General features: G+C 44.9%; 1 long non-coding RNA gene across 2 annotated transcripts; it reads right to left on the reverse strand.

Annotated features, from left to right (window-relative positions):
• Positions 1-645: 645 nt before the first annotated feature.
• Positions 646-24,570, reverse strand: LOC105478871 (uncharacterized). 2 transcript variants are annotated; one of them, XR_011616818.1, is made up of 3 exons: positions 24,020-24,570; positions 17,872-17,938; positions 646-801 (listed from the first exon to the last, which is right to left on the reverse strand). It is a non-coding gene; the product is annotated as an uncharacterized lncRNA (long non-coding RNA). The 2 variants fall into 2 exon arrangements; XR_985551.2 differs by lacking the exon at positions 24,020-24,570 and adding an exon at positions 20,764-21,055.
• Positions 24,571-26,114: the final 1,544 nt, after the last annotated feature.

Genomic DNA, 26,114 nt, shown 5'->3' on the forward strand with positions numbered 1-26,114 from the left:
TGACAATGGTATTTTTATTACTTTAAAAAGTATTCATCTGTTAAAAAGATATGCAGTGAAATATTTACAGGTGAAAAGACATGACTTATGGGATTTGCTCTAAAATATTCTGAAGAATGTGCACTTTTGAAAATTTTCCATAATAGATGGTTTAAGAAAAACAGTGTCTCCCCCGACGAGTCTAAACGTCTGGCCCATTCTCATGCAAAGCAGCATTTGGCTTCTTTTATCTTTTGTTCTCTTTGTTACTCTGACTAAGACTACACATCAACACTCCTGCCATATTGCTAACTTCTTTCCTTCCGCTGGAAAGCTTCCTTTTGATAGCATAATTCATTTAAATATATTTAGATGAGCTGATAGTGTTTTTATTTAAAATATTCATTTTAAAATTTTATATTTGTATATTGTGTGTTTGCATTTTATATATTTATATATAATAAATTAAATTATAATTTAAAATAAAATTTAAAAGAATATTTATTTTAAAATGAGAATATTAATAGTTCTGGAAATGTTTTGTCTCCATTGGGCCTTAGTGCCAGCCAGACAAGGTTGATGTTGCCACATTACCAGCAGAGGCCTGGCTGTGTCCTGGGCACACCATTGAGGGTCCTGCAGGGCCTCTTCCCTCGACGCCTTCACTGCTCCCCACTGAGCTCCATAACACAGTCCGAGGATGGGCCAGTGATGTGGTTCACACAGGGGGAGCCCACGCCACAGGGGCTACCGAGGAGACACTCGTACTCTGATGATAATCACAGGGACTCAGATTTCCAATACACTCGTCTTTCGGTCAGCCTACATTCCAGACAAGAGCTTCCTTGAGAAATTCCCTGAAGCTAAAAATGATCCTTCCCAGGTCTAAAAATTATAGTTCTCTATTCCCATGTCTGGCACAATTACCTTCCGAAGGGCATATGTGCCCAACAGGCCCTGAGCATCAGCTAGCTTGAGTCTCACACGCTTAAAGAAAGGGAAGCAGTGCACTGAAATGAGTGGTCCACACCCTCTCACCAAACCAGGGAAAGCGGAAGCTAACTCACTTGTCAAGGGAACATGTGGAGCTTTTCGTAACACTAGGACCATATTATCAACCTTGAAGGTTCTTATTTTATAGTTTATCCACAATTTTTTTTTTTTTTTGAGATGGAGTTTCACTCTTGTTACCCAGGCTGGAGTACAATGGCACAAACTCAGCTCACTGCAACCTCCGCCTCCCAGGTTCAAGGGATTCTCCTGTCTCAGCCTCCCAAGTAGCTGGGATTACAGGCACCCACCACCACGCCCAGCTAATTTTTGTATTTTTAGTAGAGACGGGGTTTCACCATGTTGGTCAGTCTGGTCTTGAACTTATGACCTCAAGTGATCCACCCACCTCGGCCTCTCAAAGTTAATTATAGGCGTGAACCACTGTGCCCGGCCAATTTTAAGGGTACCATAAAAGACTCTCGGTCCTTGGTTCAGAGGTTACAGGACACAACTTGGTCATTTACATCCTAGGCACAGATTGCCTTTGGGTAAATGGAAAAAGGTGGCAGGATAAGGTGTACCTTACTAGACACAGGTCCCAGACTCATTCTTAGCAAGCTGTGTGAACTTGGACAAGTCTGTTAACATCCTTGCTGTATCCTGTTTCCTGTATATGTGAGTGAGAGACTGAATAGAAACATGGACAACAGCCAGACCACATATAAACATAGAACTCTGACCCGCAATCTGCAGTGACCAGCCCAGGAAGCCAATCTACTATTTACGAGTCACCCTTAGAGAAAGTCAGATCACTCTCTCCAGCAAACAATCCAAACTGGACAATCACCCCCTGTAACAATTGGCCCCAAATGTTCAAGACTTAATAATTAACTGGCAGCTTCCCTACTTTTTGTCCCTGCTCCCAAATTAGGACCAATCAGAGAAAATAAAATATGCACCCCTAACCAATCGCATGGGATGACCTACTCCTACTTAGCCACTCATACCTTCCCCGTGGTGACAGCTTCCAATCTGAAGCTGTCCTTTTTCATGTCGCCCAGGCTGGAGTGCAATGGTGCAGTCTCGGCTCACTGCAACCTCTGCCTCCCAGATTCAAGCAATTCTTGTGTCTCAGCCTCTCAAGTAGCTGGGATTACAGGCACAAGCCAGCACACTTAGCTAATTTTTGTACTTTTAGTAGAGGCAGGGTTTTGCCATGTTGGCCAGGCTGGTCTGGAACTTCTGGCCTCAAGTGATCCACCTGTATCAGCCTCCCAAAGTGTTGGAATTATAGGCAGGTGCCACTGTGCCTGGCCAAGCCTTCTTTTTTCTACTAGAAAGCTTTTCCACATCTCTGCCTGCCTTTGAATCTCTGCCAAAATGCAAGTGATGGTGGCTGACTCCCTTAGAAGTTCTGACTACACAGCCTTTGCTCATTCTCATTTGGGTGGTCTTCATTCATTTCCACATGAGACAGGGTAGACTAAATGATTGATCTAGTGTCCTCATGCTTTTGGATTCTACAAGAATTTACATTTGGTCAACAAGTATTTACTGTGAATCTAATTAAATGCCAGTCAGTGTGCTAGAGGCTAGAGGTATTTGGTGAGTTTCCAGCCTAGTGAGGGAGACACTGGTACATTAAATAATTACACAAATGAATGTAAAATTGCAGCTGTGATGAGGCGCCATACACCATGCATGAGTGCCTAAAACAGTTGGCCTAAGTCAGGGAGCCCAGGGAGGATTTCCCCGAGGAAGTGGCACTTACACTGAGATTTGAAGAGTCTTAAGAGTTTACCAGGTGAAGGCCGGGCGCGGTGGCTTACGCCTGTAATCCCAGCACTTTGGGAGGCCGAGGCGGGCGGATCACAAGGTCAGGAGATCGAGACCACGGTGAAACCCCGTCTCTACTAAAAATACAAAAAATTAGCCGGGCGCGGTTGTGGGCGCCTGTAGTCCCAGCTACTCGGGAGGCTGAGGCAGGAGAATGGCGTGAACCCGGGAGGCGGAGCTTGCAGTGAGCTGAGATCGCGCCACTGCACTCCAGCCTGGGCGACAGAGCGAGACTCCGTCTCAAAAAAAAAAAAAAAAAAAAAAAAAGAGTTTACCAGGTGAAGAAGAGGAAAGAGAAGGAAAATCCAGGCCGAGGTCATGGGGTGTACAAGGGTGTGGATGAAGGTGAGCCCAGATGGGGCACACAGAGCATGGGGGACAATGACAGGTGAAGTCTGAGAGAGAGGAAGGGACCAAGCCACACAGGGTCTCATAGGCACCCTTAAGGAGTTTTGTCTCTATCCAGACACTAGCAACAACTGCAACATAATGACACTGTTCCCACAGGTCCACAAGAATTGCATGCTGGGTTCTAGACAGAAATATAGTTGTAATGAAGCATTAATCAGGCTGCACTCTGGTCCACTTCCTTGCTGCTGAAAGTCACCTGACCACTGGCATCTCCATTGCTCCCATAGACAGGATTGCTGACATTAAGGTCCTAAGACTGCCTAAGAATTGATTGGCATCTCCATTGCTCCTAGACATAGGATCGCTGACATCAGAATCATAAAGTCTTTGTTTAAGGATGCTTAAGATGTTTCTCAGACCCCAAATTCCAGTGAAACAGCTGACGCCAACCAGTTTGAAGACCCCATGGAGGAATGGGATCAGCATGAGAACACAGCTTCTTCATCTCCCTGTCCCATGACTTCACCCTGCACTCTTCAACCAATCAGCAATCTCCACACTTTGGCTCACTCCAAACCCTTAAAAATCCTAGTCTAAAACTCTTCATGGAGATGGATTTAAGGTTCCTTCCCAACTCCTTAGTAGGTGGCTCTATAATTAAACCTCTTCCTCTGCTGCCAACTGGTGTCTTGGCATATTGACTTGCTGTGTGCATTAGGCAACAAACCTATTATGGTTGCAATAATAGCTCATTATTGAATTATTGAACAACACTTACTGGAAACTATGTATCCTGAATATAAAAAGAACTTTCGCAACTCAGAAATAAAAAGACAAAAACCCAATCAAAAATAGGGTGAAAGACTTGAATAGACATTTCTCCAAAGAAGCTATACAAATGGTCAGCAAGTACATGAAAAGATGTTTATGTTATTACTCACTAGAGAAATGCACATTAAAACCACAGTGAGATACCACTTCAGTACTATGGTGAGATGCCACTAGGATGACTGTAATTTTTTTAAAGGAAAATAACAAATGTTGGCAAGAATGTGGAGAAATAGAACCCTCATGCATTGCTGGGAAGAATGTAAAATGAGGTAACCACTGTTAAAAACAGTCTGGCAGTTCCTCAGAAAGTTGAACATGAAGTTACCATAGCACCCAGCAATTCAATTCCTACGTATATACTCAAAAGAATTGAAAATGTATGTTCACACAAAAATCTGCACATGAATGTTCACAGCTGCATTATTTGCAATAGCCAAAAATATAAACAACCCAGATAACCATCAACTGATGAATGAATAAATTGTGGTACATCCATACAATGGAATATTATTCAGTTATAAAAAGGAACAGAGTGCTGATTCATACTGCAACAGAGATGAACCTTAAAAACATTATGCTAAGTGAAAGAGGCCCGACAGTAAAGGTCACGTAGCAAATTATTCCATTCATGTGAAATGTCCAAAATAGGCAAATTCAAAGAGATGGAAAATAGATTAGTGGTTGCCAGGGAACAGGCAGAGGGGAAAAGTGACTGCTTATGGTTTCCATGGTTTCTTCTTGCAGTGATGGAAATGATTTGCAATTAGACAATGGTGATGGTTGCACAACATTGTGAATATACTAAAAAACCATGGGATTGTACACTTTAAAATGATGCATTTTATGTTATGTGAATTTTTGTCTCAATAAAAAAACTGCAAAAAAAAGGGAATTAAGAAAGCAAAAACAGATGGGGCATGATGACTCACACCTGTAATCCCAGCACTTTAGGAGGCCAAGGCGGGAGGATCACTTGAGGCCAGGAGCTGGAGACCAGCCTGGCCAACAAAAAGATGGACAAAACCCCATCTCTACTAAAAATACAGAAATTAGCTGACCTTGGTACTGGGCGCCTATAATCCCAGCTACTCGGGAGGCTAAGGCACAAGAATCCCTTGAACCCAGGAGGCAGAGGTTACAATGAGCCAAGATTGCATCACTGCACTCCAGCCTGGGAGACAGAGTGATATTCTGTCTCAAAAAAAGAGACAGCACAACACAAAAAAGCAGAGAACTTTCTCCAACTGCAATCAGAAAAAAAGGCAGAAGGAAGCCGGGTGCTGTGGCTCACGCCTGTAATCCCAGCACTTTGGGAGGCCAAGGCAGACAGATCATGAGGTCAGGAGATCGAGACCATCCTGGCTAACACAGTGAAACGCTGTCTCTATTAAAAATACAAAAAATTAGCTGGGCGTGGTGGCAGGCGCCTGTAGTCCCAGCTACTCGGGAGGCTGAGGCAGGAGAATGGTGTGAACCCAGGAGGCAGAGCTTGCTGTGAGCCAAGATCGCGCCACTGCACTCCAGCCTGGGAGACAGAAGGAGACTCTGTCTCAAAAAAGAAAAAGGAAAAAAAAAAGGCAGAAGGAGAAGCCAGAAGGATTCACAGCAAGAGAAAGACTCAATACACCTTTGGTGGTTTGAAGAAGGAAAGGGCAAGATGACAAGGAATGCAGGTGGCCATAAGGAGCTGTAAAAGGCCCTGGCTGGCAGCCAGCAAAGAAACAGGGACGTCAGTCCTTCAGCCACAAGGAACCAAATTCTCCCAACAACCTGAGTGAACTTGGCAGAGATTCACCCGCAGAGCCTCGAATGGAATGCTCCCCTGCTGACAGCTTGATTTCAGCTTTGTGAGACTCTAGGCAGAGGACCCAGCTGAGCCCCACTGCACACACCCTTTGAAACCACAAAACTGTGAGATAATAATGGATATCGTTTTAAGCTACTAAATTAGTGGCAATTTGTTAGGTCAGCAATAGAAAACGAATACATTAGTTATTTAGAAACTTAGTTTCTACCAATGTATTAATTTTCTATTGCTGCCTTAACAAATTGCCACAAATTGAGTGGTTTACAGAAAGGTGGTTTGGCTGGACGTCGCATCCCTGCATCATTTTATCTAGGTGCTGACTGCAGCATGAACGTGGATAGGAATGTTGAGCGTAGGAGAAAAGACAAGAAGAAGACAAGGAAGGAGGTGAGGACGGGGCCATGAGGATTGCTCCATTACATGGCCAGTCGGAAAGCCACCAACAGGAGGAGAAGCCATGAGGCTCAAGAAGAGGAAGTTAGTGCTGTGTTATGGCCGTTGCTTTGATCAATGCTGTCTCAGACAACAGAATACGCTCTAGCTAATTTAAATAAAATACATGTATTTAAAGTCATTAGCAATTCGTAGAATTGTTAGGAAAAGCAAGGACACAGAGGCTAGGCTGAGCTTCCAGGAATAACAGTCAGAGGAGCTGCTGCCTCTGCCGTCATCGGGCAGTCATCGATCTGGAAGCTATGTCCCTGCTCTTGGCCAGAGAACCTTCCTGCCCCGCCGCAATGCACACCAGCAAAAAGTGATGCCTCCAGCCCTGCCTGCCTGCCCAGCATCTCAGTTTCAAATGACAGTCCCAGAGAGGGCGCCTGACGGGTGGAATTGAAACCTCAGCTGGAAAGAGTGGAGGGGGAATATGGAAAATGTCAATTTTAGCTTTCTCCCCACTGTCAAGAAGGTATGCACAGCAGGAATAGAATGAATGCTGAATGAGTCAGCCCACAGTATCTTCCTCAGAAGGCAAGGAAGGCCAGTGTTGCAAGGAGGGAGTGGTTAGGCTGGCAGTGTCAGACGAGGTTGAAAGAGACAATGAACCCGTCCGGAATTTAGTGATGGCAGGACACCTAAACAAAGCTGAACCATGCATCACAGAAGTGGAGCCTTGAAGAATGAATATAAAATAAGGAAATGAAGACAGCGCCTATCATCAAGTGTTTCCAGAAACTTGGCTGTGCAGAGGTGGAAAGAGATGGGGCGGAGCTGCAGGGGTGAGGGGTGTGGAGGGACAACTCAGAGTCATTTTCCCTTCCTCTCCTTTGACTCAGATTGGTTTTGTTTCCAGATGTCTAAAAACTGATGAGAAAGTCCTTCGGGGGTCGGGGGGGCGGGGTTGGATATAAAGATAAAACAGAGCATTCGAAGGGGAAAAGGGTATTCCATACAGTGAGGCTTCTGAGAAGGCAGCAGGGGTGGGGGCAGGGAGGCCCAGAGCGCAGGTGGAGAGTGAGCCTGGTGTGGAGTTAGCCACTTCTCCCCAGAGGAAGACCAGGATGCGGAGGGTGAAGGGGGGCTCGCAGACACGGTAGGAGAAAGACAGGCACAGCCATCTGGTAGCTTCTATTTTCTCTGTGAAGCGGGATGCTCAGTCAGTGGCTGAGAGGGAGGAGGAGGAGGGGGCAGGAGCGGGCAGCTGAGAGCCAGGAGAGGGACGGCGCGATGGGTGCTCTGCAGAGTGAGAGGGCGAGGGGGCCACAGACACAGCGAGGGGCAAGCATCACACCCCTGAGCATGGCAGGACCTGCGTGCTGGGGTGTGGCTCTCCTGGAGCGGAGAGAAAGTATGCGCGCGCGCGCACACACACACACACACACACACACACACAGAAACAGACACACACAGAAACAGACACACACACACACGCATAGACACACTCCCAGAGACACAGACACACACACACAGACACACACAGAAACAGACACACACACAGACACACTCCCAGAGACACAGACACACACACACAGACACACACAGAAACAGACACACACACAGACACACTCCCAGAGACACAGACACACACACACAGACACACACAGAAACAGACACACACGCAGACACCCACACACACACCGAGACACATGCACAGACACACACCGAGACATACACAGAAACACACACATACACACAGAAACACAGGCACAGACCCCCACACGTGGACACACAGACACACATATATATGATACTTCTTGTCTCATCTGGGATTGGGTTTCTGCCAGATGAGTACAACACTAAGAAAAAATGAGCTAGGGAGTTGGTTCTGTGAACGCCTAACTGGTTTCAGAAGAAAACAGAAAGGTGAGGGCTGAGGGAGTGGGAGAAACAGAGGCTGCGGCACCACTTCCAACCAGGTGGCACCAAGAGCCAGCGTGGCAGCGGAGGGGGGAGGTGGGGGAAGCAAACGGCGGGAGAAGAGGTCTCACGGAGAGAGTGCCTCTACTGACTTAGGGATGTGCAGTATTTTGAATGATCGCTATTTTCCAGACCCTGTGATAGACTAAATGGTAAACAACCCCAAGGAAATTCGAATAATAGTGATGACGTGTCCCCAGGGGGCAGACTTACCAAGAAACCTAAGCTGTAAGCCCTGTCACCTGTAAGTCCTGGGAGGGGCACTAGCAATTTTTATATTTGTTATTTTGCATATATGCACAAGCTTCAGGGACAAAACTTAGGCCCACCTACGGGCCCCTCCCCAGGCCTTGGAAGAGGACATGCACATAAGGAACACCACAGTCAAAGGTTCCTCAGCATCACGCCATCTCCATCCCGTCATGACATCTAACTACGCTGAAAGAAATGAGCATCTAGCTGAGGTTAAGTTTCTGCACTTGTGCGTATGTGTATGGCATAGACTTCAAGGTGGCCCCACGACCCCTGTGACTTGCTCCTAACCAACAAAATATGACCAACGTGATGCAGTGTGACTCTCAGGATTATGTAGTTGTATAAGGCTTGGTCTCCTTGAAAGATTTGAAGAAGCCAGCTACCATGAGGTCTACATCTTTCCACAACCTTGGTGAGTTTGGAAGGAGACCTTTACCTATGAGCATCTCGAGATGAGAACACAGCCCTGGTCAGGACCCTCATTGCAGTTTTGCTGAGGACCCAGACACCCGCCCCACAGAAACATAATAAATGTGTGTTGTTTTAAGCCACTGAGTTTACAGTAATTTGTTATGCAGCATAAAAAATGGATACAATAAGTAAACATAAGGATAATAGCCCTTGCTCTGCTGGGTTGGTGTGAGGATTACGTGGGATATGTGAAGGTGGTGTTATGGTGTGAATGTCTGTGTCCCTCCCTCCAAAACGCAGGTGTGGGAACCTAATCCCCAACGTGGTGGTAGGTTTGCCACCTGAAGCAGACAACGGCCCTCACCAGATACTGAACCAGCTGGTGCCTTAACCTTGTACTTCCAGCCTCCAGAACTGTGAAATGTAAGTTTCTGTTCTTTACAAATGACCCAGCCTCAGGTATTTTGTTATCGCAGCAGGAACAGACTGAGATAGTGGCCAACACAATTCCAAGTGCCTGGTGAATGCTTCCCTTCTGTCCCTTCACGGACAGAAGGTCTAGTAAGAAGCAATAGTTCTAGTGAGAAGTAACTCATCCCAACTCTATTAGAATTGACTTAGAGGTCCAGGCCAATTTAGTTGGTGGGACAGTAAGTGTTTTAGAAGTAGACGTGGGTTCAGATCATGGCTCCATTACATCCCAGGTGTATGATTCTGGGGAAGTGTTGTGCCGGACCCCTGTTGATTCCAACAAAGATGGCACCCTGTCCGAGAGCCTGAAGAAGAGACCCAGAGCTAGCAGACGAGAGAAAGAGTTGAGTGAGGACCCACGTACAGGGCAGTCCAGGAACAGGGGGCTAGACATGACAACTGCCATTGTTTGAAAAAGCATGCCGTTTATGTGGCAATTTTCACTTCACACCCTCCGTCTATCAACCTCTGTTTAAATGAAAACAAAGGCTTCAATCCCCTGTACGCCTGTGTTCCAAGGAATGGACCAGGGGTTTGGATGTCCCTCATAGATAAGGAGTGAGTCTCTGGGTTGGCCACTCCCAGACACACATTCTTCTTAGACCACAGGGTCATTCTCAGGGTGTGCTTTAGTTACTGCTATCAGTTGCACCTGCCATACAGGAAGTCACTTAACCACCTTGACTGGTGCTGTCTTCACCTATAAAGGAAACATGTTCTTTAATTCCCAGGGGACAGAGGGAACTAAAGCAGATAAAAATACATAGAAAACATTTTGCGTAGTTGCCGGCATGGAATAAGGGCTCAACAAAGGTCATTTCCCTCAGTCTCTTGCATTTCATGACCACAAACTCTCCACCTGGAAGCCCGTGTCCTATCCTACTGCAACCCCTGCACCGCCCTGCTCATGTGTCCTTCTCCACTCTTCTCTGGAAAGCCCTCCTGCCTTGGCCCAGCTCCATTCTTCCAGGGCTCCTTCTTAGAGGATGTGCTTTGGGAAGGAGCTCGTTAGTGCCCTGAAGCCAAGGGGTTCACAGTCCATGATTTAACATGAGGGGCTCCCTGGGGCACTTGGCTTTTCACAGGGCTTAAGCTTTCAACCTGAGGATGAATCTTTAATGACAGCACTTCAGACACTTGGGACAGAACCCTAGGGATGGTGACGAGCAGTCCGTCTTCACTATGCACTTTGGACCCTGCACTGAGCCCCATGGCCTGCTCTTCCGGTGCTAAGCGTTGTGTTGGAGCAGACAGGACTATCAGCCTAAAACACCAAACGCACCCAGTCACCGGGCAGAAAGTGAGAGGCGGCACACACTTCCGACCCAGCTGCTGAAAGACGAAGTGATATTTCAAGCCTGAAAGGTTCATCTCATAAAACTCTTAAAATATGCTAATTAATGGTAAACTGGGCAGATACTTTTCTGTTAAAGAACAGATTACAGCTCTAAGTGACCCAGGGAGATGACATTCTAAAATGGATATTCCAGACTAAGATACACTGCCCTTTTGACCAGAATTTGCTGGGGCAGAAATAAACCATATCATTATACAGTTTGTGGTATGTGAAGGTGAAGTGCATTAGTTTCAACGAAACGTTGAGGCACGGGATCTCAAAATGAATTTTTGTATTGCTTCCTAGAGTGAAAAGTTGTCGGATAGATGTAGTTTGTATACTAAAATATTGAAATTTCTGGGGCATTTTGCTGTATTACAGAGACAAGTAAAATATTAGAAACTGGAATGGTTTCAGAAACACTAGAACATATGGTACCCATCCTAGCAAAATTCATTGCCAACGCAGAAACCAAAAATAATTGGAATTTTTGGTGAGGTGAATTTGGAGACACTGCCAAAAAATGGACTCTTCCCATTTCTATCCCTTCTGCTTGCAGTCTCTGGCCAAATGCTGTCCATGGATGAAAAACAAGGTTTCCCAGGAGATTGCTAAAGTAGATGGCACCATGCAGTAGGATGGCCTTGCCCTGCTGAGGAGAAATGACAAGGCACATATGGTGCTCATCCCTGCAAATGTCAACTTATTTCAAAACCAAAAAATGAAATAAAATGCGTTTCAAACATTTATGCACAGATCCACCGAGAATGTGGTTCCAAGGATGTGAGTAGGATGCCATGAAGTGGTTGTCAGAGTGTCTTGCATATCCTCTTGATATCTGGCCTTCTTCTAGCCAGTGGTGCAGCCAGGGAACTGACTCACAATCACTGCAGGGCAGCATGCCTTTCAGCTCACACCGGGAAGACTGCAGATTGAGTAAACTTCTTCAAGGGGCTGTTAAACTTTAGATCCTTCGTGACTCACAGAGTGAAGCCTCACAATAATCAAAGTTTAGACAACAAAATATCCTCAAGAGCACTTATGATTTTTACAAAATATGCAGCCTCTTTGCCTGTACCTTCAAGTGGCCATTGGCTGTATTAGTCAGGACAGGCTAGGTTATGCTGCAGAACAAACAGGCCCTGAAATCCTTCAACAAAGGTATAATTTTTGTTCATGATATTTCTCCAGCACAGGTGAGCAGGTAAGGGGGGGTAGTCTGCTCCACATAGCCACTCAGGAACCCAGGGCAAATGAGGCTTTGTTGTCTGTAATGTGGCCAGTGGCCTAGGCAAGAGAAAAGCCTGCACAGACAGCTCACATCTATAGTTCAGACCAACAGGGCCACATATCACTTCTTGCAGTCCATTGGCCAGGACTACTCAAATGACCCCATTTAATGGCAGGGAGGTTTGACATATAGTCTTTCATGTGCCTGATGGAGAGGAGCACTAGTAATATCTATCAGATTTTAGTATTTCATTCACTTACTTGAGCCTGTACTAAATTCTAGACCTTGTGATGGATATAGATGCATATAAAGTACATTAATTGCCCTCAAAATCAGAAGACACCATATCTCAGGATGGAAAAGGTGAGGTTTGAGACCTTGACCACCCATACTCAAGCAATTACATCACTTGGAATATCTGTCTCCTAAAAGATGGAGAATGATTGCCCAGAGGAATGACTGCCCAGAGGAAAACAGACTGGACAGTCCCTGAAATGCAAATCCAGGAATTACGTATGACCCCTGCCATCAAAGGGCTCAGCAAGCACCCTCTTACTATACCTGCCAGAGCCCTGGCAATCAAAGCGGGGTGGGTGATGCAGTGTTCAGAGAAGGATGAGAAGAAGAGGACTATGTGAAAAGCAAGAATATTCTGATTGATGACATATTCTAGGCTCTGAGGCAGGACTGGATCTGCTGTCTGTCAGGCCTCTGAGCCCAAGCTAAGCCATCATATCCCCCATGACCTCCACATGTACATCCAGATGGCCTGAAGTAACTGAAGAATCACAAAAGTGAAAATGGCCAGTCCCTGCCTTAACTGATGACATTATCTTGTGAAATTCCTTCTCCTGGCTCATCCTGGCTCAAAAGCTCCCCGACTAAGCACCTTGTGACCCCTGCCCCTGCCAGCCAGAGAACAATCCCCTTGACTGTAATTTTCCTTTACCTACCCAAATCCTATAAAACGGCCCTAACGCATCTCCCTTCACTGACTCTCTTTTCGGACTCAGCCCGTCTGCACCCAGGTGAAATGAACAGTCTTGTTGCTCACAGAAAGCCTCTTTGGCGGTCTCTTCACATGGACACAAGTGAAACTGTCGTGATGGTTCCTCTGTTTTTGTAGGTTTTTTTCTTTTCTTTCTTTCTTTTTTTTTTTTTTTTTTTTTTTTGAGATAGGGTTTGGCTCTGTTGCCCAGGCTGGAGTGATCATAGCTCCAGCCATGGCATGAGCATAGCTCACTGCAGCCTCAAACTCTTGGGCTCAAGTGATCATCCTGACTCAGACTCCTGGGTAGCTGGGATCACAGATGTGCACCATCATGCCTGACTAATTGTTTTTAAATTTCTAGATTTTTGTTTTGTTTTGTTTTGAGACGGAGTCTTGCTCTATCGCCCAGCCTGGAGTGCAGTGGCATGATCTCGGCTCACTGCAAGCTCTGCCTCCCAGGTTCATGCCATTCTCCTGCCTCAGCCTCCCGAGTAGCTGGGACTACAGGCGCCCACCACCACACCCAGCTAATTTTTTTGTATTTTTAGTGCAGATGGGGTTTCACCGTATTAACCAGGATGGTCTCAATCTCCTGACCTCGTGATCTGCCTGGCTCAGCCTCTCCAAGTGCTAGGATTACAGGCACAAGCCACCATGCCCAAATTTTTTAATTTTTATAGAGATGGGGATCTCATTATGTTGCCCAGGCTGGTCTTGAACTCCTGGCCTTAAGTAGACCTCCCATGTGGACCTCCCAAAGTCCTAGAATTATAAGCATGAACCATCACTCCTGGCCCATCATGGCTTCTCAGAACACTCCCTTTTGAACTTTTTATCTTGTCTGAAATTCAACTGATTTGCGATTCATCTTGGTTATTGAGCTCCTTTTTTTCAAAACATGCATATTTCCCAGAGGACTCTGAAGCTAATAGCTATTGAGTGTGGACCCACTCAATCAGACATCTTTCTTTTCTAACACCTAACTGAACTTGGGGATAGGGGTTTTACTGAGGACCAGGTGATGGCAAGGCTACTTGGGGTGCCCGAGTGAAGGGCTCAGGGTACCACTAGTAGACTAGGGGCCTAAGGAAATAACATCCAGGGATGGCCAGGAAGCAGCCCTCACCAGATTCCAGATATTCCAACCTCTTGATCTTGGACTTTCCAGGCCACTTTTGGGTTTGTGGGTGATGCCTTCTCATTGCATTTTCACGTGGTGAAGAGCTGAAAGAGTGAGCAAGCTCTCGTATCTCTTCTTACAAGGGTGTTAATCTCATTTGTGAGGTCTCCACCTTCATGACCTACTTACCCCCAAATGCCTCTCCTAAGACCATCACGTTGGGGGTTAGAATTTCAACATATGAATTTCCAGGGGACACAAGCTTCCAGTTCATAACAGGGCTGGTAAGGGTTACAGTTGGAATTGAGGGTTCCATGCTCTTTCCCTAGTGATACCTTCCTTCTGGTCACTGACCTCACCCTCCCTCTTGCAGCTGTGGCCTCCAGGTGTCCAGAGCAGACTCAGGACAGGCCTATGAGGACCAGCATTCTCTCTCTGACCTTGTAGTCAAATGGGTCTTGAGAGGCCCAGCTCAGAAATCTCGCTTCTACAGTTGTTACGTTTCCTGTGGCATCTGAAAGGAAAATAAAATCTCGGGACCCCAAACTTGCTAAGCCAAAGGGAAACATTAAGCTGGGAACTGGATCAGGCCAACCTGCCTTCCACTTTGTTCCTAAATAGATAGCTACAAGATAAAAGGCTACGTTCTTCCCTCACAATTTCCTCACAAGGAAATCTCTTGTGAGCCCCAAGATTTTTACCCTAAGACAGTTTTGTTGAATTTCACCCTACAATGTGTTAATAAATTAACAGCTAGTCTTCTGCAGAGAGGGAACGAAAACCAAGAACTAAAAGTCATCATTTCTCTGCTCAACTGAGATGAATGCATATCTAACTGCTTCCTCTACTTCCTATGTTTATTTTACCTTATGTAAAAATGGAGATTCACTGAGCCCAAGACAAACGCATAATTGACTATTCCTCTCCTCCCTCCTTACATGAAAAAAGTGTCTTCACTGATCAAAAGACTCAAAGGAATGCAACTGTTTGCCTCTTTTATCTACCCTTTCCCTTTCTTTTCCTCCTTCCTTTTTCCCCTACTGCCTGCTCTTTTTCTCTTTGAATATTGAAGTCCCCAGACCCTCTTTGGGAAAAAATCACAGAACACAAATGTTTCCTGTGGTTTTTACCCTTTTTTTCCCTCAGGCATGTCTTCAACTTTGGCAAAATAAACCTCTAAAAATGATTGAGACTTGCCTCAGTTATTTATTTTTAAAAAAATTTTTTTTTTTTTTGTTTACAGTCAAAAGGCTCACCAGACTCCAAGAAGCTTGCTCACAATGCATCCAGGGTAAAAATTCAGCTGCTCATGAAAGCCTGCTCATGTAGTTAATCTCTTAAAGATAGGCAAGGAGTGTTTTTTGTTGTTGTTTTCATTTTTGTTTTTTTGGAGACAGGGTCTTGCTCTGTTGCCCAGGCTGGAGTGCAGCGGTGTGATCACTCCTCACTGCAGCCTCGACCTTCCAGGCTCAAATGATTGTCCCACCTCACCCTCCTGAGTAGCTGAGACTACAGGTGAACACCACCGTGCTTGGCTAATTTTTCAGTTTTTTTGTAGAGATGGAGTCTTGCTATGTTACCCAGGTTGGTCTCAAACTCCTGGGCTCAAGCAATCCTCCTGCCTCAGTCTCCCAAAGTGCTGGGATTACAGCCCTGAGCCTCCACATCCAGCCTGTGAGGAATCTGAAGGTGTTGCTGTAACAGACAGTTCTGGGATACATGACTATAAAACATGTGACTGTTCTCAACCAACCGTTTGGGGAGAAAAATTTGGAGTCTGACCTAATGCATATTCAACACCCCCCTTTCTGTATTTGACAAATACTATCTATTTTTCTGCAACAGATTTAGCTTGTTCCATGTTATCTGCTGAAATTGGCTAGGAGTGGGTCATCACTTCTGAAATAAAATGTCTCCATCCTAGGCTTTGAAATAACACAAAGCATATGAGTAGAGATCACTTTTTTGGTCACAGTTTGCAGGTAGAACACCTGGATTCTCCTAGGTTTCTTCTAGAACTGGATCTGCCACTGGGTATTAATTGCTAGAGACATCATCTAACCTGTTTGGATTTCTGAAAGATGAATGCAGTGAGCTGCAGGATATCTGTTTGCTCAGCACTCTAGGATTCTATGATCTCTGAAGAGTTGGCATAAGAAGACCATTCAGGAAAAATGTGAAGTTCTGGACCATTTAAATTCAGAGATGTAGTGTCCTGGCCAACTTTCTGCTGCCTGGGTTGACATCTAGCATGATATTTTCCATTTGGCACCTGTTTGGGTGTGTGATCAAATATTCTAAACAGAATAATTTCTCACAGCAGCAGAAAGGCAACCTTTGGTTTTCCAGTGCCTTGGAAGGCAACAAACATAGGTTCAGGAAGCAAATAAACCATTTAATGTTGTTCTGACCTGTTCTTCAGGAGGACCAGATTATCATGACGTGGCCTCCTAAAACATCCTTTCAAGGGCAAAGGAGACAGAAGAAAGTGACCTCCTAGCAACTGCCTGTGCAAAGAAGAGACTCAACGAAAGAAAAGACTCCTCTCATGAAGACCCAAGAGTTTTGGGGTCAGAATGAGGATAAGAATTTGGTGCTGCTGACGTTTCTACACCTACTCTTCTGTGCTTCTGCCTTGAAATCTTGGGAACTTCCTGCTCAAAGATGAAACCTCATACACTACATGAAATTTCTTTGTTTTTCTGTGAGTCTTTCTCTTTGGTCAGATTCAAGCTGTTTTGAGATACGCAAACCACGGTTTGCTGAAGTCAACTCATTAATTAAAAACAACAACAACAAGTGATATCAATTCTTTGGCGCTTTACAGACAAAGCAACCTACTGCATGAATTACAGGCCACTTCTTCCACTGCCCAGATGAAATGGGACCGAAGCGGACACCTGCCTTCTTCCATACTTAGGTAAAAATGGAGACAGGGTGAACAAACAGGAAAACATCTCGACCATCCATACATGTGGCTCTGTTTCAACAGTGTTTGCCATATACTACAGGCAGCGACAAGTGATGTTTCTCATTGTAAATATATTCTTCAGATTGCAAAAATATTTTGCTCTTTGGTTGCTTTTATTTGATGGGTTCAATGCCATGTACCACAGGCAAAGCCCTGTGCTAGGAGATGAAGAGGTACAGATGATTATAAAGCAGAATCCCAGCTCCCAAACAACAGGTGAGGGAGGAACCGAAATACTTAGAGAATATTTGCATGTGGGAAGGACCTCATTACCGTACCACTGGTTACAAAGGAAGTTCATGGGAATCCAGTGGGGGCAGGAGCTGGAACTGAGAAGGGTGAGCCATCCATGAGCAGAGACAAAGCAGGCTGAACACAGCAGGTGGCGCTGCAGTGAGAGGAGCAGGCACTCTCCCTGAGCACACCCCATCCGTTTTGAAGGTATGCTTACACGACCCTTGTGAAAATCATGATAAAAAGATGTTAACCAGGCTGGGCATGATGGCTCACACCTGTAATCCTAGCACTTTGGGAGGCCAAGGTGGATGGATGGTTCGAGGCCAGGAGTTCAAGACTACCCTGGCCAACATGACGAAACCCCATCTCTACTTAAAATACAAAAATTAGCCGGGCGTGGTGGCAGACGCCTGTAATCCCAACTACTCAGGAGGCTGAGGCACTAGGATAGCTTGAACCTGGGAGGTGGAGGTTACAGTGAGTTGAGATTCTGCCACTGCACTCCAGCCTGGGTGACAAAGTGAGACTGTCTCAATTTCAAAAAAAAAAAAAAAAAAAAAAAAGCGATGTTAACTGAAAGTAAGAAAACAGGAGCATGAGAGAAGTAGAGAAAGATCTTCAAGAGTGATGCATTTTTATGTTAATTATCCCATCGCAACTGAAGCGCAGATCCACCCCCTTCCCTGTTCTCACCTTACCACAGGCTGGTTCTTCCTAAACATTTCACCTGACCGGGCCTCTCAGGGGAGGGAGGATGGCGCTGAAATATTGAAAGAGATAAGCAAGGGTTAGGCAGAGCAATGCCAGCACTGCAGGGAGTATTGAGTAGCTCTTTTTGATTGAAATTTCTGGAGTGCACAGGAGAATAGCAGAAGATAAGGTTGGAAAGGCAAATAGAGATCTGACTTTAGAAAGCTGGAAATTTCAGCTTGAGTGCTTTGGACTTTTCTCAGTAGTCAATGGAAAGTTTTGATCAGGGAATCAAGAGTACAATCAAAATAGTGCTTTAATAATAGGAACGCCTTGAGTATATTTAAGCATATGTTTACAGATTAGCTACTTGGCAGAAAGCCTTGGGTCATCAGGAAAGAGACAAATATTCAAAGCTCAAGGGTTAGCAATTAGCACTAAGACCCTTATCGACCGGCTACTCAGCCGGCACTAGTCACCTACTCTTTTGAACTACAATTTCCATCTCATGTGCAATGAGAACTAGGACCAGAGAACTGCATTACAGACTCTCTGGGATGGAGGCAGCAGATAATGAATGGCAAATGCTCAGGACACATTTCTTATTAGAAATGATGACAAGACTAGACATTGTTTCTCTTTTTTCTTTTTTTTGAGACAGAGTCTCACTCTGTCGCCCAAGCTGGAGTGCAATGGCTTGACCTCGGCTCACTTCAACCTCTGCCTCCCAGGCTCAAGCAATTCTCATGCCTCAGTCACCCAAGTAGCTGGGATTACAGGTGCACACCACCACACCTCGCTAATTTTTGTATTTTTGCTAGATATGGGGTTTCATCATGTTGCCCGGGCTGGTCTCAAACTCCTGGCCTAAAGTGATCCTCTTGCCTCGGCCTCCCAAAGTGCTGGGATTACAGGCATGAGCCACCGTGCCTGGCCTGAGACTAGAAATTATAAAGGAAACTAAGAGGAACGAAAACCAGATTTGTGAACCCTGGATCTGTACTCAATTTTCAAGGAGTATCTACAGAGCAGGGGGTAGAATTTGTGCATAATTTGCATATGTTTGTGCAGAATTTGTATTTGAGACAGGAGCAGTATGTGGGAAAAGTTATTATGTCTGTTTTCATACCTATTATAGTATGAACATATTTTAAAACACATAGAAACACATTTTAAAATCGTAAATAACAGCAACAAATAAATAAAGTCTTTTGATAGGTTTGTTTTCTTCATTTGTCAGAATAATTACAATAATTCCCAAATGACCAATTCGAACAATGAAGCCTGTTGTTAGTGGGGCCAAACTCTGGATCCATTAACAGGGGCATTCCTGTCAAAATCTGATCTTTGCTCTAAGTGCTCAAATAGCCTAGGTGTACTAGATACTGTTCTTTATATCTCTAATATATGCAAACACAGACCTGACAACTATTTCACAACCTAAAAAGGCCAGCCAGAAGTTAGTCATTAACTAAGCAAGATAAATCTTAATCAACTGAATAAATGCAAAGTATGTAACATTTTAAGTAAAACAAACAGGGTAGAGTTAACCAAGAACCCTTACAGGAGGAAAAAAATCATTATTTCCTCCTTCGGGTGAGGCAAATACTGTTTCTTTAAACCTGAAATGTGAAGAGCGTTCATTTATATATTTCAGGATTAGATTCCGTTCTCAGACTGATATGCATTTCTGAAATGTGTGTTACCTTTTCCCTGTTGAGAAAGTGGGCGGATCAGAACTGACTCAGGCCAGACACACCAGGTCAGCACTGTAGTGAGAATGGCTAGTATGTTACATTTATTCTATATTACTATGATCTATGTATGTTTTGTGTTCGTTATTGTTTTTCCAAAGGGACCACCAGAAAAATCTGTTGATCAAGCAAATCTGAGTATATGAGACCTATAGCAGTAAGGGAGAATACTACAGTGTCAGAGTTTTAGAAGTATCTCAAAACAGAGAAATTAGGAAAGGGTGTTGGAGGGTGTTACGGCCCAGATTATGTGATTTTGAGACATGCTTGCAAGGCAAGAAACGAGATGAGATTGGGCAAAATTAAGATATAATAGGCTTGAAGAGGTGAACACAAGGCGGTGAGGGTCTTTTGTTTTGTTTTGTTTTGAAACAGAGTCTCACTCTCTCACTTAGGCTGGAATACAGTGGTGCCATCAGAGCCCACTGCAGACTCAAACTTCTGGGCTCATGCTATCTTTCTGCCTCTGTCTACTGAGTAGCTAGGATTATGGGCGTGGCACCACATCCAGCTAATTTTTTAGTTTTTATTTTTGTAGAGATGGGTTCTCACTAAGTTGCCCAGGCTGGTCTTGAACTCCTGGCCTCAAATAGTCCTCCCATCCCGGCCTCCCAAAGTGCTGATACTACAGGTGTGAGTCACTGTGCCCCGCTGAGATGAGGGTGTTGAAGTGAGCCTTTATGAGCAAGCTGTTAGTTTTCATAAGAAGCCACTTTAATTGCTTCACAGTGTTATCTTCCAAGAGCAAGAATTTAATGGAGCAGGTAGTGAAGGATTGCTCCCAGCATTGTCTAACGCAGGAGCAGGTGTAATGGTCAGACTCCATTCCTTCACCTTCTCTTCTGGCACTGAATGTCTTTGCTAATTCACTTCCCTGAAGTCAGGAGGAGGGCAGGCATGGCTCCTCAGCGGGCACTTGCTGCCTTGGTGGGTGCGGGGAACCTGCCAGCATCTGCCAGCTTAGTGGGAAGGCTAGGCCTTCCTAGGGAGGGGTGGGCCACCTCCACAAGCCCAAGGGGTTGAGCAGAGTGCGGAGTCCAGATCTTCAGGGGCGATCTGGCAGCCAGCACCTACATAGCCCTGTCCCATATTTAGGATCCTAGCTTTTTCCCACAAGGGCCCTGACCTTTGCATAACAGACCTGCCTTGGCCGAGCATTTAAACCTCTCTGGAGCTCCATGACTCTAACAATCAGGTCCTCAGCCTGCCTCTCAGCTGTGCGTCTGTTCTTCCTCTGCAGGAGATGGAGGCCTCTTTGTCAGCTGTCACAGGGCCCTGCATGAACAGGCCTTTGTCTCTCCTTCCTCTGTGTGCATCAAAACAGCTTAGTGAGATCCAGCCCACTCTGCCTTTTTTTGTAGGCATTTTTCCACCCGTATTCTTAAAACGCCTGCATCGTGGCACGCGCCACATTGTCCCCTCCCAGAACATTTGCCAGGCCACTACTGGTCAAATCTGGAGCCTTAGGCCAGGGACTCGAAGTGACCCAGCTCCCAGCCAGGACGCAACCTCTCCACCTGCTAGGGCGGGTGGGCCAGTTCCACATCCCAGCTCCGTGCCTACTTTCTCAACTCATTCCTGTCCCACTGTGTATTCTGGGTCCTCCCAGAAGCAGATGCCACGACAGGATTGATTGTGCCAGAAATTCATTAGGGGAAAGGCCTGTGAGAGGCAGTGAGGAGGGAGCTGAGGAGACAGGAAGAGCCATCAGGCTGCAAGGCAAGCCTGGGCCATGAGTGAAGGAGAAGGGAGGGAGGAAGTTTAGACAGAAGCTCCAGGCTGCTCTGCAGTGCTCAGGAGTTCAACAAGGCTGTTGCCCAATCCTTGAGCCAAGCTTGCCCATCAGACTGCGAGGGAAGGCTGCCTTAGTGACCTGCAGCCCTCCGTCCAGGAAGGAGGGTCTTGGAGTGGATGTAGCAATGCATCTCAGAGCACAGCAGCTGGGCTGCTCCGTCACACTCCCTGCAGTTGGAGATCTAGCTGGGCTGCCCCGTCACACTCCCTGCAGTTGGAGATCTGAGGGACACCTTCCCATAGCTGCCACACACACACACACAAACACTCACACACACGATACACCACACACAGGAATGTACAGACACCAAACCCACACAGAGCACACACACATCACATACACACACCCTTCAGAGACAGACACACAAATACCAGACACATACCCCACACCATACCACACACAGACACCACACACACACCACACACACAGACATTGAACACCCACCCACCACACACACACAGACACACACATTACATTATACCATACACACACACACAGACTACACACACATACACCACACCACACATGCAGACATGGACATCGGACACATGCACACTGCATGCCCCCCACAGATAGGCACATACAGACACTGCACACACATACCACACACATACATACACACAGAGAGACTCACTGTGGATAGATGACTATGTAAGAAAGGTTTTTAAAAATTTCTTACTGTCATTTAAATATCATTTTTACCCAAGTAAAAAGCATCAGGCTTAAACTTTTATGACAATGCACTCTACAATTGTTAAATTGTATTTAAATATAAGTAAATCCCCTAACTTTCAATATAATTTGGAAATAAAAGGTGCAGATTATTAATTTAAAATATTAAGATTTCCTTAGCTTCAGGTTCAAAACTTTCCATGATATAGTCCCAAACCACCTTGTTGGTTTTCTCATGACGTTGACCAGTGAAACCTACACTGGCCACACCATCTCACTTGTGGTTACCGGCAATGCTATTCACTTTTATGACTCTTTCTCTTTGCTTTGCTATTTCTTCTATGTGGAGTTCCTTTTTCCCTTACTCTCCACAAATCAACATCCCACTCATTATTCAAAATCTGCTTCTGTGATTCCTGAGTTGGGATAAGCCTGGGAGACAGAGTAAGACTCCGTTTCAAAAAAAAAAAAAAAAAAGAATTGAAAGCAGGAGTCTGACATGGTGGCATGCACCTGTAGTGTCTGCTACTTGGGAGGCTGAGGCGTGAGGGTCATTTGAGCCTAGGAGTTCAAGGCTACAGTCAGCTATGATCCCACCACTACACTCCAGCCTGGGCAACAGAGTGAGATCCTATCTCAAAAATAATAATAAATAAATAAGAAATTTTTTAAAAAAGAAAGGGAACAAAAACTCAAACAGATAATTGCAAACCAATGTTCATAGCAGCATTATTCACAATAACCAAAAGGTAGGAACAACCCAAATGCCCACTGATGGATACATGGATAAACAAAATGTGATTTATCCATACAACAGAATATTGTTTGGCCTCAGGAAGAAATGAAATTGTGATACATGCTATGACATGGATGAACTTTGAAGACTTTATATTAAATGAATTAAGCCAGACACCAAAGGACAACTCTTATTTGATTTCACTTAGAAGAGGTCCATCGAGTAGTCAGATACATAGAGACAGACAGTAGAATGGTGGTTACCAGTGGGGAGGGGAAGAAAGGAATAGGAATTACTGTCTAATGAGTATAAAGTTTCGGTTTGGGATGATGAAGAAGTTCTAGAAATGGCTAGTGGTGATGGTCATGTGACAATGTAAATGTTCCTAATGCTGTTGAACTGTGCACTTAAAAATGGTCAAAATAGTAAATTTTATGTGATATATGTTTTATCACAATAACAATATTTTGAAAATTAGGATCCCAGCTTCCTGTTAATGAACGTGATTGATATTCCAGCTCCCTCTGGCACCATCATCAATTCCAGGCCTGTTTTCAGATGCAATCATGGAACTGCATGCAGCACTCAGGGGCTCCACCTAGCACATGAGTGTGGGTTGCTAGGCAGGGGTTGCCCAGCCTATTTGGGTCTAACCCTTCCCAGAAACCTAGAAAAATCTACCTGACTGAGCAGCAGGGCATGTGCACACTACAAGTACCCTGAGTGTTATGTATTAGGGAGGCATTGAATTAAGAAAAGAAAACAAATCTGCAAATATTCACCCAGGAAGGGTAAGTTACAACCTATGGAAGAGAAGCTTTGTCTCCAGAGGAACGTGTACAGGCTGGGACACCACCGTCCTCTGACGGTGCAGCAAGACTGCCTGCTTGAACTCTCACCCCGAGACCCTCCCAAGCTCCACCCATCAATGCTCTTCCATGAAACTTCATGGCTGCAACAGCAGTTCCAACGTCCCCACCACCCTGAGATTGCCTGGCTCTGATCCCAGCCCCCTCGCCATGCAGTTTTCTCTGTGGCAGCATCTCAGCGGTGTCCTCTCCTGCCCTTGCAGAGCAGCTGCTTTTCTCAGCATCTGTCAACAACCCCTTACCCCATCAAGCGCTGCTAGCAGCACCCCACATCAAGGGAGGAGGCTCTGGAAAGGACCAGGGCTTCAGTCCAGCCCCCACTTACCAGTTGAGCCATAAGTCTCACACTTCCAAGTGCACAAGAGTTACTGGGGCACCTGTGAAAATCTGAGATGGTCCTGGTGCCCGATTCGTAATACACACTTCCCAAAGAATTCTGATGTAGGCGCTCATATTCTGAGAAACAACAGACTTGAATCTCATTTTCCTCTCTTATAGATGAGAATAATCATCCTTTAATGAGAGAATTCCTTGAGATAATATATACAGCAGCATCTAGCATAGTGCTTGGCTCAAAGTAGGCATTTAGTATATTCATTTAAATTTGAAATGAATGTAGAAAGAAATAGGTTGTGTAAATCATATACCCTTGCAGGAGGATTAAGGCCAGCAAGAGCTTCTGAAATAGAGGGGTTGATACCATTGGTTCTACTGAAATATAAATATAGATGAATTTGATTTTCAAATTCATTTTCTGAGAATAGAACATCTATCTTTTATCCGGAATCTACTGCATGAACAGCTGCCATGGCTCACACAATGACTAAGAAGGTTGTTCTAGCAAAGATAAAAACTGGAAGCTACAACCAGTCTAAAGTCTAAAGTGGATGCAAGGAGAGCCTCTCTAATGGGCAGCTGGGGTCCAGAGAGCCACAGCTTTCCTGACCCTAACTTCCCAGCTTTGCTCAGAAATGTAGAAACACCACAGAATTTAAAAATAAAAAATTCACTTCATATCCATTGGGATGTCCATAATCAAAAAAGCAGAGGCTGGATGCAGTGGCTCACAGTTGTAATCTCAGCACTTTGGGAAGATAAGCAGGAGGATGGCTTGTGGCCACGAGTTCGAGACCAGCTTGAGCAACACAGGAAGGCCCTGTCTCTACAAAAAAAAAGAATTAAAAATTAGCTGAGCATGGTGGTGTGTGCCTATAGTTCCACCTACTTGGGAGGCTGAAGTAGGAGGATTACTTAAGCCCGGGAGTTCGAGGCTGTGGTGAGCTATTATCACACCACTGTACTGCAGCCTGGGTGACAGAGGGAGATGCTGTCTCTAAAAATCAAGCAGACAGAAAATAACACGTTTTGGTGAGAATATTAAGAAATGAGAGCCCTTATATATCACTAATGGGAATGTAAACTGGTCTAGCTGCTGTGGGAAACAGTATGGCAATTCCTTAAAAAATTAAACATAGAATTACCATATGATCCAGCAATCTAACTTCTGAGTACATACCCAAGAGAACTGAAAGCAGAAACTCAAACAGATATTTGCACACCCATGTTCATAGCAGCTTTGTTCACAGTAGCCAGAAGGCGGAAGCAGCTCTGGGGTTTATCAATGGGTGAATGGATGGATAAACAGAATACGATGTGTCCACACAAGAGAATATGATTTGCCCTCAAAAAGGAAGGAAATTCAGACACAGGTTACACCATAGTTGAACCTTGAAGATACTATGCTAAGAGCAATAAGCCAGTTATAAAAAGAAAAATACTGTATGATTCCATTTATATGAGAGCCTGAGAGTGTCGAATTCATAGGAATGGGAAGTAAAACGATGGTGTTAGGATTAGGGAAGGGAGAATGGGGAGTTAGTGTGCACAAATAGGTGCAGAGTTTGTGTTTGGGATGATGAAAAATTTCTGGAGACGGATGATAGTGTTGGTTGTATAACAATCTGGATATACTTAATGCCATTGAACTGTATACTTAAAATGATTAAAATGATAATTTTTATGGTATGTATATTTTACTGCAATTAAAAAAAGAAAACTCACAAGGGCGGAAATTTAGATTTTTCCCTTAAATATCCTCTTCTATTTGTGAACACAAAGTATTTTTCTCACATGATGTTATTCTGCTAGGTGGTCATGAGATGCTCTTCTGCAAGACCGGCAGGTAGAAGCAGCCAGCCTGAAGAAATAAATAGAAACTTTCTGAGGGCAGAACCAGGACGTCTTAAGCTAGATTAGAAATCTACTAGTTCTACCTGCTAATTCTGCAGAGGTGGAAGGTGAGAGTTCACGTAGCCTGAGTGAGGTCACACAGTGGGGGAAGTCAGGCTTTGATGGCTCATGATACTTAAACTTCGACTTGCCTGCCTAGACTCATCCTCTATAATACACTTAAGAAACAG

This window comes from Macaca nemestrina, chromosome 19 (genome assembly GCF_043159975.1).
Source record: "Macaca nemestrina isolate mMacNem1 chromosome 19, mMacNem.hap1, whole genome shotgun sequence".
Classification (NCBI taxonomy): Eukaryota; Metazoa; Chordata; class Mammalia; order Primates; family Cercopithecidae; genus Macaca; species Macaca nemestrina.